The sequence below is a fragment of the Loxodonta africana genome, chromosome 21 (genome assembly GCF_030014295.1).
Source record: "Loxodonta africana isolate mLoxAfr1 chromosome 21, mLoxAfr1.hap2, whole genome shotgun sequence".
Taxonomy (NCBI): Eukaryota; Metazoa; Chordata; class Mammalia; order Proboscidea; family Elephantidae; genus Loxodonta; species Loxodonta africana.
This window is the reverse complement of record NC_087362.1, coordinates 15,856,815-15,867,385: the sequence shown is the minus strand read 5'-3', so window position 1 is coordinate 15,867,385 and position 10,571 is coordinate 15,856,815. Positions and strand designations below refer to the sequence as shown.

Genomic DNA, 10,571 nt, shown 5'->3' with positions numbered 1-10,571 from the left:
CTGCATTTCAGAAGCCCTGATGGCATAGTATTTAAGAGTTACAGATGCTAACCAAAAGGTTGGCAGTTCGAATCTACCAGGCACTCCTTGGAAACCCTGTGGGGCAGTTCTACCCTGCCCTATAGGGCAACTGTGAGTGGGAATCGACTCGATGGCAAGGTGTTTGGTTTGGTTTCTTACTGCATTTCACATCTCTTAGAAATTGGAAGTGTCTTAGCAGCTTAAACCTTTTCCATTTTAAGAGTTCTTACACTAGAATTTACTTTGAAATATACTTTACAACCAAATCAATTATAACAGACATACACTGGTACTTTAGCAGAATGGCAAACTTTAAACACAAATTATTTAGAACCTTTAAAATTAAGCCATAGTGTAAAAAAGTCCATGGTCTTACATACATCATATTCACACTAAAATAGTCTAATTTTGTAAGAAAAAGGCCAGTAAAACTATACATATGCTACAAGTTTATTACATGTATTTACAAGACTACTACTTCCCTAGGTACTTAACACTTTCACGTTATACAATCCCCATACTTTAAGCAAGCTTTGCAGGGATGACTTGAGGCCAGCTCACTGACAATAGCTTGTGCAATGCTATAATACCAAAATGTGTTTTGAAAGCTATCCTGTGACAACCAAATACTGTGTCTCTATAAAAAAAAAACAGTTTTGGTGCTTTTGTTGGCAGACACCTACCCACTGTACGTGAGAAACAGGGCCACTGGGATATACTGTGCCTCATTTTAATACTCCCTTAGTGCCCGTTCCACATTTACCACTGTACAATTACTAAAACACAAGTATTCATTAAGAAAAAATACACTTTTTTCTTTTTTTTGACTATATATCATGTGGAAACTCTGGTGGCGTAGTGGTTAAGTGCTATGGCTATTAACCAAAGGGTCAGCAGTTCAAATCCACCAGGCGCTCCTTGGAAACTCTATGGGGCAGTTCTACTCTGTCTCATAGGGTCAGTATGAGGCGAAATTGACTCGACGGCACTGGGTTTGGTTTTGGTTTTGGTATAGATCATGTCGACATATTACTGGTCGAGGGTTCCTAGGACATTAAACTTTCAAACGTCCTGCTAGCTCTCAACCCTTGTCTGTCTTAGCTAGATGCTTGTAATCTGATTCACTAGTTTTCCAAAAGTAAATCTACTGATCTGTGAATGATAATCTTAAATTAGTATTTTCCCCAACAAGCAATAGAACAAGTTGATTCCCTTATAGCTCCTCAGATCTAAACTGGAATGGTTTCACTTAAGATTTAGTCAAATGAGAACACAATATCAAGTACAATTATTAGGATTTAGTAATTTCAAGTTGCACTGATATGATCATTACATCACAGTGCCCATAACACATATAACAAGCAAGAAGTCTAATCATATTTTCCACATTAATTAACAGGTTTACACAAACCGATTAATCCCTAGTGAACTTGTTTCAGACCCATTGACTGTTCTTTAGGATGATACCCAAATTTTGACATTAGTGCTTCATCTTATTTTATACCTGTACTTTAAGTAAGGTTTTAAGTTGAAACATCATTATTTCTTTATCAGAAGGATTAAAAGAAACATGAACCCAATGGCTGGGTTGGTGGTTTAGGAAGACCACTTGGTGATGGTGGCTCACTAAACTTGGCTCCAGAATAGTTCTGATTAGTTTACAACTTAAAAAGTAAGCTGGGGCTTGATAAGCTAGAGTTCCAATTTTGCTCATTTGGAAAATGTACTTTATTGTTCCCCTCATTTTGCATGGCCTACCACACAATTGCTGGTGGATTATAACCATGTCCTCTTTTTTTTTCTTATGAACAATCTTCATCTGGGACTTTTGCTCCTTGGTCTTCTGTCTGTTAAGCTGTTGTTGGTTCTTGCTAATATTTCTAGATTGGGGAACTGGAATGTTATACCTCTCTCCACCCCCATCTTCAACTTCTTTGTCACCTTTCAGTCAGCTTTTCAGCTTGCAGGATTTCCACTACCTGTCCTGTTCCTTGGTGCCAAGCCCAGGATAATAAGTGTTGCTTCCTGATAGATCCTTTGTGTCAGAATACAGAGGCTGTCATGGGCTGATCCGCTGAGTTCATCCTGGGAACTGAGGCCAACATCTGAGTGTCCTCAGCACACAAGCTTGGGAGAAGTCCTAGTTCCACTGTGAAAGTGTTTCTCACACACAGGGCTCAAGCTAGTCACTTCCTCCTCTGTGTCCTCACTGGTCCTTAACTTCAATTAGGGCCCTTTATCACATCATATTAACCTGGGACTATATTAGTCTCCAGTTGTGCTGAACCGGCAGTGGTTTGTTCTGTTCTGTACTGGGTCACTATGAGTCAAAAGCAGCTCCTCATTTTTTTTTAAAGTTTCCTTTGTTATTGGTATCATCTTCAATCTGTAACTTCCTTGCATTTGCTTATTTTGTGAGTGTTTAATTATTGAAAGATTAGAGGTTCAAAATCACCAGTGGCTTTGCGGGAGAAAGATGTGGCAGTCTTCTCCATAGAGATTGACAGCCTTGGAAACCCTCCTGGGTCACTACGAGTTGAAGTCGACTGACGGCAGTGAGTTTGGGTGTTTTGTTTTTTTTTTGGTTTACTATAACCTGAAAAGTCACCTATCCAAGTATCTTTAATATATAACCATGGACTGAAAATGAATAAAAGAATGAAGACATCTCTATAATCCCTGAAGTTTTTGAATCTCTCACACTTTCCCCACAGGAAGAAATCAAGAATATCTGACAAATAGAACAAATGAGAATATTTGTTATACTTGCTACAAATATTAATTAAAATATTTTATTTTACTTGCAAGATAGAAATAAGTAGAAGTCCTCTTTCCTTCCGTAACAATGCACAAACAGCGGTGTGTGCGTGTCCTACTTTTTACACTAGTGTTCCTTATCATGGAATTAATTAAAGCTTGTATTATTTTTACTATGTAAGGAATGAAATAAGATGACACAGTTGATTTTTTTTTTTTTTTGTATAACAAATACCTTAACATTTCAACAGGTCCATCAGGAATTTTCTGATTAACAATTTCTGATATACAAGTACTCCTATAGCAGCTACGTTTTATTTGTTTGTTTGAAATATCTCTTTTATACATTGGAATGTTAGGGGTCTAATACACATTTTTTTTTCTTTTGAAAATTTAGAGTTAGTTGATAATTAAGACACAGCAGACAGAAAAATCAAGTTCAAAATATTTTTTTTCCAGTGAAGCCACCTGGGGAATGCGGCTTTAAATATGTGGCAAAGTGTGAACACGCTATCCTTATACTTCCAGTCTGGGGCGTGGAACAGCCCACCCAAGGGAAGGCTTGCTTCTTTCCCACAGACACATATATTAAGTACATAAGTATGTCTGCTTGTCACGTCCAGAGAAGAAATGGAAAGAGAGGAATGAAGTTCGGTGTTTAAAAATTCTACAATTTTAAAATATTTTATTTAATTAAAACAATTTTTGATCCAATAATAAATGGAGACAAATTAATACCACTCACCAAGTGACTTATGTTTTCTCTCTAAGGGACAACAAAAAAGAACTGGGTCACATACATTAGGTCAGTGAAGTCACTCTTGTGGAGGACGTGTCCACAGAGAGAGACATGGAGTTAGAGGAGCAGAAGTGACACCATTCCACATACTGAGAGCACTTTTCATTATGTAAGCTATCAGCACCCATTCTTTAATGATGTCTGGTGTCTCATTTTAAAATTACATTATCTCCTCTTTGAATGCCTCAAGTTATTAAAGTGATGTAAGGTTATTAACACTGGTGGAGAAATAAGTATATATCTTTCATTAATAACGAATGGTAATGAACTTCAGCAAATCCAAAGAACTCCTTTAATCTTTATATTTCCATAACACTAATGTCAGTGTTAATGTAAACTCTATTCACGAAGCCTGCATAAATTTTATCAACAGCCAACAGTCCATACCATCAGAACAAACCCTACAGCCTTAGCAACCATTTTGCTATTTCTGCTTCTGCAAAGCAAAGCAGTTATTTTTACCCACTGAATAATCTTATAGTAAACCAAGAATTTCCCCCTGGTAAAACTTATCTACAATGTTCCTTTATGTGCTAGAATTAGAACCTCTACAAAACAGGAAAAAAGAACAAAGCTTATCGCTTTGCCAGTTCACTTCATTTGTGCTACTTGGGCTTGCTCTTCCACTTTCCATAAACCAACAGTCTAGAAAGTCAGGGCCAATGGTAATAAGTAATTATGGACAGAGTTGCTCTCAACTCCCAAATTGAGCTGAGCTGAGGCAGAAAATTTAGTTTCCCTTTTGAGAAGTCATGATTTTTATCAGCACTCAGGGAATGAAGGAAACTTTAAGCTGCTTCTATTTGAGGCATTTGCTTGTTTAAAATTCATGCAAACTTAAAATCCTCAGCATATTCTCTCCCAATACACTTTTTTTTTTTTTTTAAAGAGAGTTAAGAGAGGTCACCCCTACAGGGTCCCCACCCTATCTTATGCGCTTCCATTTACAAGTATAAATTGTTTATCTTCCTTCATCCGATTTTCTTAATTTACTATTGTGTGTAAATCTATGTCAAATGAATTCATTTGTCAAGTCAGATGTTTTGAAGCAATTTATCAAGTCTAATTAAAGTCAGGCTCTATGATATTCATCATTTCTTTTATCAATGTTTCCATTTTTTTTTTTTTTTTTGGCAAATAATGATCATTTCTGCTTTAAGCAGATTTTTTTTTTTTTTTACCACATTGTGGCAGTTCATTTATCTTTCAGTATTACACTGAGATGCTCATTTCTGTGTGTATGACATGTAGGCTTATGGGTTAAACCACAGAAGACAAATGCCTGTCATATTCTTTTACTTTACTTTTTCCTAAGGATTATCTAAAAGCCATTCAAAAATTTACTATTAACTGTGAAGGACCCTATTGTTAAACGCTGTTCAGAAGTAAAGCAAACTTAATGGTGATTCATTCTATTTGGTATATTTAGAAATCTTCCCACTAGAATACAAGCAAAGAGACTAATAATGGAAAATCACAAAATATTATCAAAAACTCCTTTACCATAGGATCTAGTTGAATTTTGAATAATTTTGCAATGGTCATTTCAGAATAGGATATTGAACAACATTATAAATTGAATTATAGAAAATCTTACATTCCTGAGATAAAAAGATAACTAAATACTTCCAAAAACAGTACTATAATTTTATAATAAACCTGTTGCTATCGAGTCGATTCTGACTCATAGCGACCCTAGAGATGGCAAAGTTGAGGCAAATATTTCTTCTCAGTAAGTCACTTAAAAACACTCAAAGAAAGAGTAGGATACCTTAAATGGTACAGATGCACAGTCCAGAAATTAGCCACAAAAAATAACTTTTTTCTCTAATGCAAAGAGCATCTTTCCTTTATTTCAGCTGGATTTTTTTTTTCTTTATATACATAACTTTCCTCTAGTAACCAAGACTGTAAAATAAACAGGGAGAAATACAAATGTCAGAGACAGCAGCTATCCTAGGCAATTATTTCCAAATATTTTAAAAAGGAGTAAACCCTCAATCCTGCTACCCAGGTGCTCTGACCCAGCATTGACTCCATGACATATGTAAGGAGAGGAGCTGAGAAATAAATGCGTAATTTCCTGGATACCTTTCTCAATTGCATTTAAAAGCATATGCATTACTTTTGGTATCTGAATACCTAGGTTTTGCTTTATTCAGTGTTATAGCAGCACTAGATGACTAAGACAGAATTTGGTACCGAGAGAGTGTGGTGCTACTCTAACAGATACCTAAAATGTGGAAGTGATTTCCTCGAAAAAACTGTTGGTGGAATTATGGACATCAAAGACAATTCTGGTGAGGACTCAGAAGGAAGTGAGGAGAGCTGTTATACTGGAGATGGTGCAGATGGTGAGAAACAGCAGCGGAGGACTGGGAGCAGCAGAGGAGCGGAAGCAGCAGAGAAATGGCAGCAGCAGAACCAGAAGACCAGCTAAAAATAGCACAGAAGTTGAGCCACTGAGCGAGAGAGCTGAGTGCTTTTGCAAAGGAGGCTTCCTGGAGGAATGAGGTGCCTCCAGGCACTTATTGGTGAGCTACAGAGCTTGGGAACACTTGCCCCAGGAGGGCAGACATGGGCAGCAAGGCCTGAGGGGTGGAGAAGCCAAAGAAGCAGAAGGTGAAGAGATAAAGAACACAGGAAGCAGAACTGCTTCAATCTCAAAGGGTATGACCACGGTTTGTGGTATCTCAAAGCGTGGTGTTGCCACTCAGATGGAAGAGGAGAATGGGGCTTTCCAAAGCCAAGGAAGCAGAGTTGCTGTTCCAGTGGGCCTGGAAGGCAGAACTGAAGCCCAGGGCTGAGAGGCCTCCACCCAGATTCCAGAGAGTTTGGCCAATACCTAGAGTCTGGAGGACAGGGCCGTTGTGTAAAAGGTCTCAGAGAACAGAGGATTATTTTCAAGCATTGAGAGGTAATGTAATGTGTATGGCTGACTTGCTTGGTTCTTGTTATCCCTTCTTTCACTCCAATCTCTCCCATTTGTAATGAAAATGTCTAGCTTGTGCCTGTTCCACCACTGTATTTTGGAAGCTGATACTTGCATTCTGGATTTCACAGATGAAGAGGAATTTTTGAATTTTGGATTTGGAGTTGATTTAAGACTTTTATGATGGGGTGAATGTGTTTTACATGTGGCAAGGACATGAATTTTTGGGTGCCAAAGGGTGGAATGTCATGGATTGCATTGTGTCCCCAAAACACATGTGTTTCAATTTGGCTAGGCCAAGATTCCCAGTATTGTATGATTGCCCACCATTTTGTCATGTGATGTGATTTTCCTATGTGTTGTAAATCCTATTGCGATGATGTTAATGAGATGGGATTAGTGGTAGTTATGTTACTGGAGCAGGACTCAATCTATAAGATTAGACTGTGTCTTAAACCAATCTCATACTAAGAAAGCAGCTCCGGGAGCAGAGTTTGACCTTTGGACCCAGAGCTCCTGCACAAAGAAGCTCCTAGACCAGGGGAAGATTGATGGCAAGGAACTTCCTCCAGAAACAACAGAAAGAGAAAGCCTTCCTGGAGATGATGCCTTAAATTCGGACTTCTAGCCTACTAAACTGTGAGAGAATAAATCTTTGTTAAAGCTTTCCACTTGTGGTATTTCTGTTATAACAGCGTTAGATGACTAAGACTCTCAGGAAACCACACTTGGCCTAGTTTTCTAATCTGATCATTTCTCATTCTTTTCTGGTATTTAATATCACTCAGCTTACTACGATTATTTGCCAAACCTATTTAATCTGTGTATTTAAATGCTGGGTCCTGTCCGGTAGGGAGCAAAGACAAATAATGCATTATCACATAGTATATTCTCGAGCTTCGAATATTTTCTGTTTTCTCACGAGATAAATCCATCACTAGGAAAATCAAGTACTGTAATTCACAGGCATTCTCTAGCGTTGTTATGATTGGCCATTACTGTGCTTGCCAGATCTTTCTTTTCACAGAGGGAAGTAACCCCTAACCTATTCCCTATGGGAACATTATAAAACCAGGTAAACTTATGCTTTCATACAATTCTCCATATCACTTTCATCTTTCTTTAAAATGATTAATTGCCCACTTTTTCTAATCAGTTAATAGTGTAGTTTTGTGCATATTATCTATGCACACATATATGCATTTAGAAAATCATGCTTTCTAATTCTTAGTTAAGTTGTAAAAGTAAATCATAACAGCAAGAATCTACGATGTTCCCTAGCATTCCTAACTCCAAGGTTCTCTCTCTCTTGTTTTATTTTTAATTCTAACACATCTGAAGAATATGCATGTCCCAATCAGCAACAGTCGTAGTATATTTCAACAGGACAGCAAGAGTCAACTTAGTGCAAACTCCCCTAGAAGGCAATATCAGAATCTGAGTCTGATGCTGACAGTGGGAAAACGCTTATACTTTAATGAAACCCTTTTGACATTTTTTCCTAATTACTGCCCCATGCTATTCCAATGGCATAGTTAATTACTAAAGAATTTATTGGACATTCAGAAAAGCCTACCACAGATATTTGACTTATCCTTGTCCTGTCTGTTAGTTTCTTATTTTGACTTTTTCATATATTAAGGTTATTGATTAACTTTGCCCAAAGATTATAGTTGAAATGCAAACTAAGAAATAAAAAAAGTAAATAGTAATAAGAAGATAAAGTCAAAAAACACTTAAGAAAAGCAAAGATGTCACTTGAGGACTAGGGTGTGCCTGACCTAAGCCATGGTATTTTCAATAACCTCGTATGCATGTGAAAACTGGACAATGAATAAGGAAGACTGAATAAGAATTGATGCCTTTGAATTATGGAGTTGGTGAAGATATATTGAATATACCACGGAATGCCAGAAGAGTGAAGAAGTCTATCTTGGAGAAGTACAGCCAGAATGCTCCGTAGAAGCAAGGATGGCAAGACTTGTTCTCATGTACCTTGGACATGTTATTAGGAGGGATCAGTCCCTGGAGAAGGACATCATGCTTGGTAAAATAGAGGGTGAGCAAAAGAGAGGAAGACCCTCAATGAGATGGATTGACACAGAGGTTGCAACAATGGGCTCAAGCATAACAATGATTGTGACAATGATGAGGGACCAGGCAGTGTTTGGCTTCATTGTACATAGGGTCCCTATGAGTCAGAACAGGCTCTGCAGCATCCAACAACAACAAAAAAAATCATTAATATGAATCAGAAAATCTAAAAAAAAAAAAAAAAAAAAAATCTAGCCACCTGTAATTCCTATCCTACTCTGCACTGCATGTTGCCCATGTCCATGAGATTCCTCTGCTTGTCTACATCAGTAGAATGTTTTAGTGCTTCTATAAATCACAAGTGCTTATGTACCAGTATTGGAAAACTACTGACTTGAGAATATTAACCAATGCAATGCAGGCATCATCTTTGCTCCTCCGCTTTCATGATCTTGTAGATTTGATAGCTAGCTTCATACTTTCATGATTTGTAGAGCATTACTCCATCTTCAAACAGTCGATTGGAAGAGAACACTTGATCTATGCTGAGCTGATGAACCTCTTCTCCAGGAAATTTGCAATTGAAGATGGAACATGCCAGATCATTTATCTAGTTTCCCATTGAAGGAGACTGTTATGGACTTAACTGGATCCCCCAAAAGTATGTGTTGGAATCCTAGTCACTAAACCTGTGGAAGGAATATTGTTTGGGAATAGGATTTTCTTTGTTATGTTAATAAGGTCATATCAGTATAGGGTGTGTCCCAAACCTAATCACATCAGAGTCATAAGGAGTTGCATAGACATAGAGACAAGGAGCACACATTGTGGGAAGGATAAGTGCCACATGAAGATCTCCACAGAACCGAGGAATATAAGAGCTATAGAAGCTGAGACAAAGACCTTCCTCCAGAGCTGAGAGAGACACAGAGCCTTCCTCTAAAGCTGCTGCCCTGAATTTGGACTTGTAGCCTCCTGAACTGTGAAAAATTACATTTCTCTTCTTTAAAGCCATCCATGTGTTGTATTTCTGTTACAACAGCACTGGATAACTAAGACAGGGATATAAATGTGGACATTAGGATTTGAAATCTAGTACTAGCAAAGAGATTCCTCCTTGAGGGCTAGTTCTATAAAGTCTCCTAGAGACAACTCTGAGGAATCATACTGATGAGTTTGGAGAATTCTGTATGTTCTATTCCTGATCTAATCTTCTTAAATAAATGTCATTGTTCTTGCTGTAATGTCTAAGCTATATAGTACAGTTACCATGTGCTTACCTGGGCTCTGCACTTTACATTGTCTAGCCATTTGACTTTCACAATGCCTATACGCATTTCCTCTCCATTTTGTGAAAAAGAAACCGGTCTTTAACAGGGTTTAAAATCATGCATCTAGTAAATGGCAGGGTCAATGAAAATGGAAGATTGTACACTTCAAAAGAAAAAGAAGTTTTCCAATAACAGAAAAGATTGCCTATAACTGAAAAGAAATTAAAACTGTACTCTGGGACGTTCGGAGGCTGATGTTGTTCCCCTGATGCAGTAAAATATCATAAAAGTAATGAAATGTGCAGCACTGCTCAAAATCTTTTTTCTTCCTGTGATGAGGAAGTCCTTCAGACAAGCCTCTCTTTGTGCTGGCATCTTTAGGCCTCAGAAAAAGCCACCACCCCCACTGAGGCCTGATACTTGTTAGCAAGGTTAAAAAAACAAAATTCTGGGCTAACAACCTCCCTCTTCTCAGGAATTCAGGGGGGGCATGATGCAGTAGGATGTTTGTTGTTGTTGTTGTTGTTAGGTGTCCTTGAGTCAGTTCTGACTCATAATGATACTATGTACAACAGAACAAAACACTGCTTGGTCCTGAGCCACCCTCGTGATCACTGTTATGCTTAAGCCCATTGTTGCAGCCACTGTGTCAATTCATCTCAGTGATGATCTTCCTCTTTTTTGCTGACTCTCCACTTTAATAAGAATGATGTTCTTCTCCAGGGACTGATAATATGTCCAAAGTATGTGAGATGAA

The 10,571-nt window shown here is 37.9% G+C and overlaps 1 pseudogene; it reads right to left on the bottom strand.

Annotated features, from left to right (window-relative positions):
* Positions 1 to 1,062: 1,062 nt before the first annotated feature.
* Positions 1,063 to 10,571, bottom strand: part of LOC135228388 (proline-rich nuclear receptor coactivator 2-like) — a 34,029-nt pseudogene continuing 24,520 nt past the window's right edge.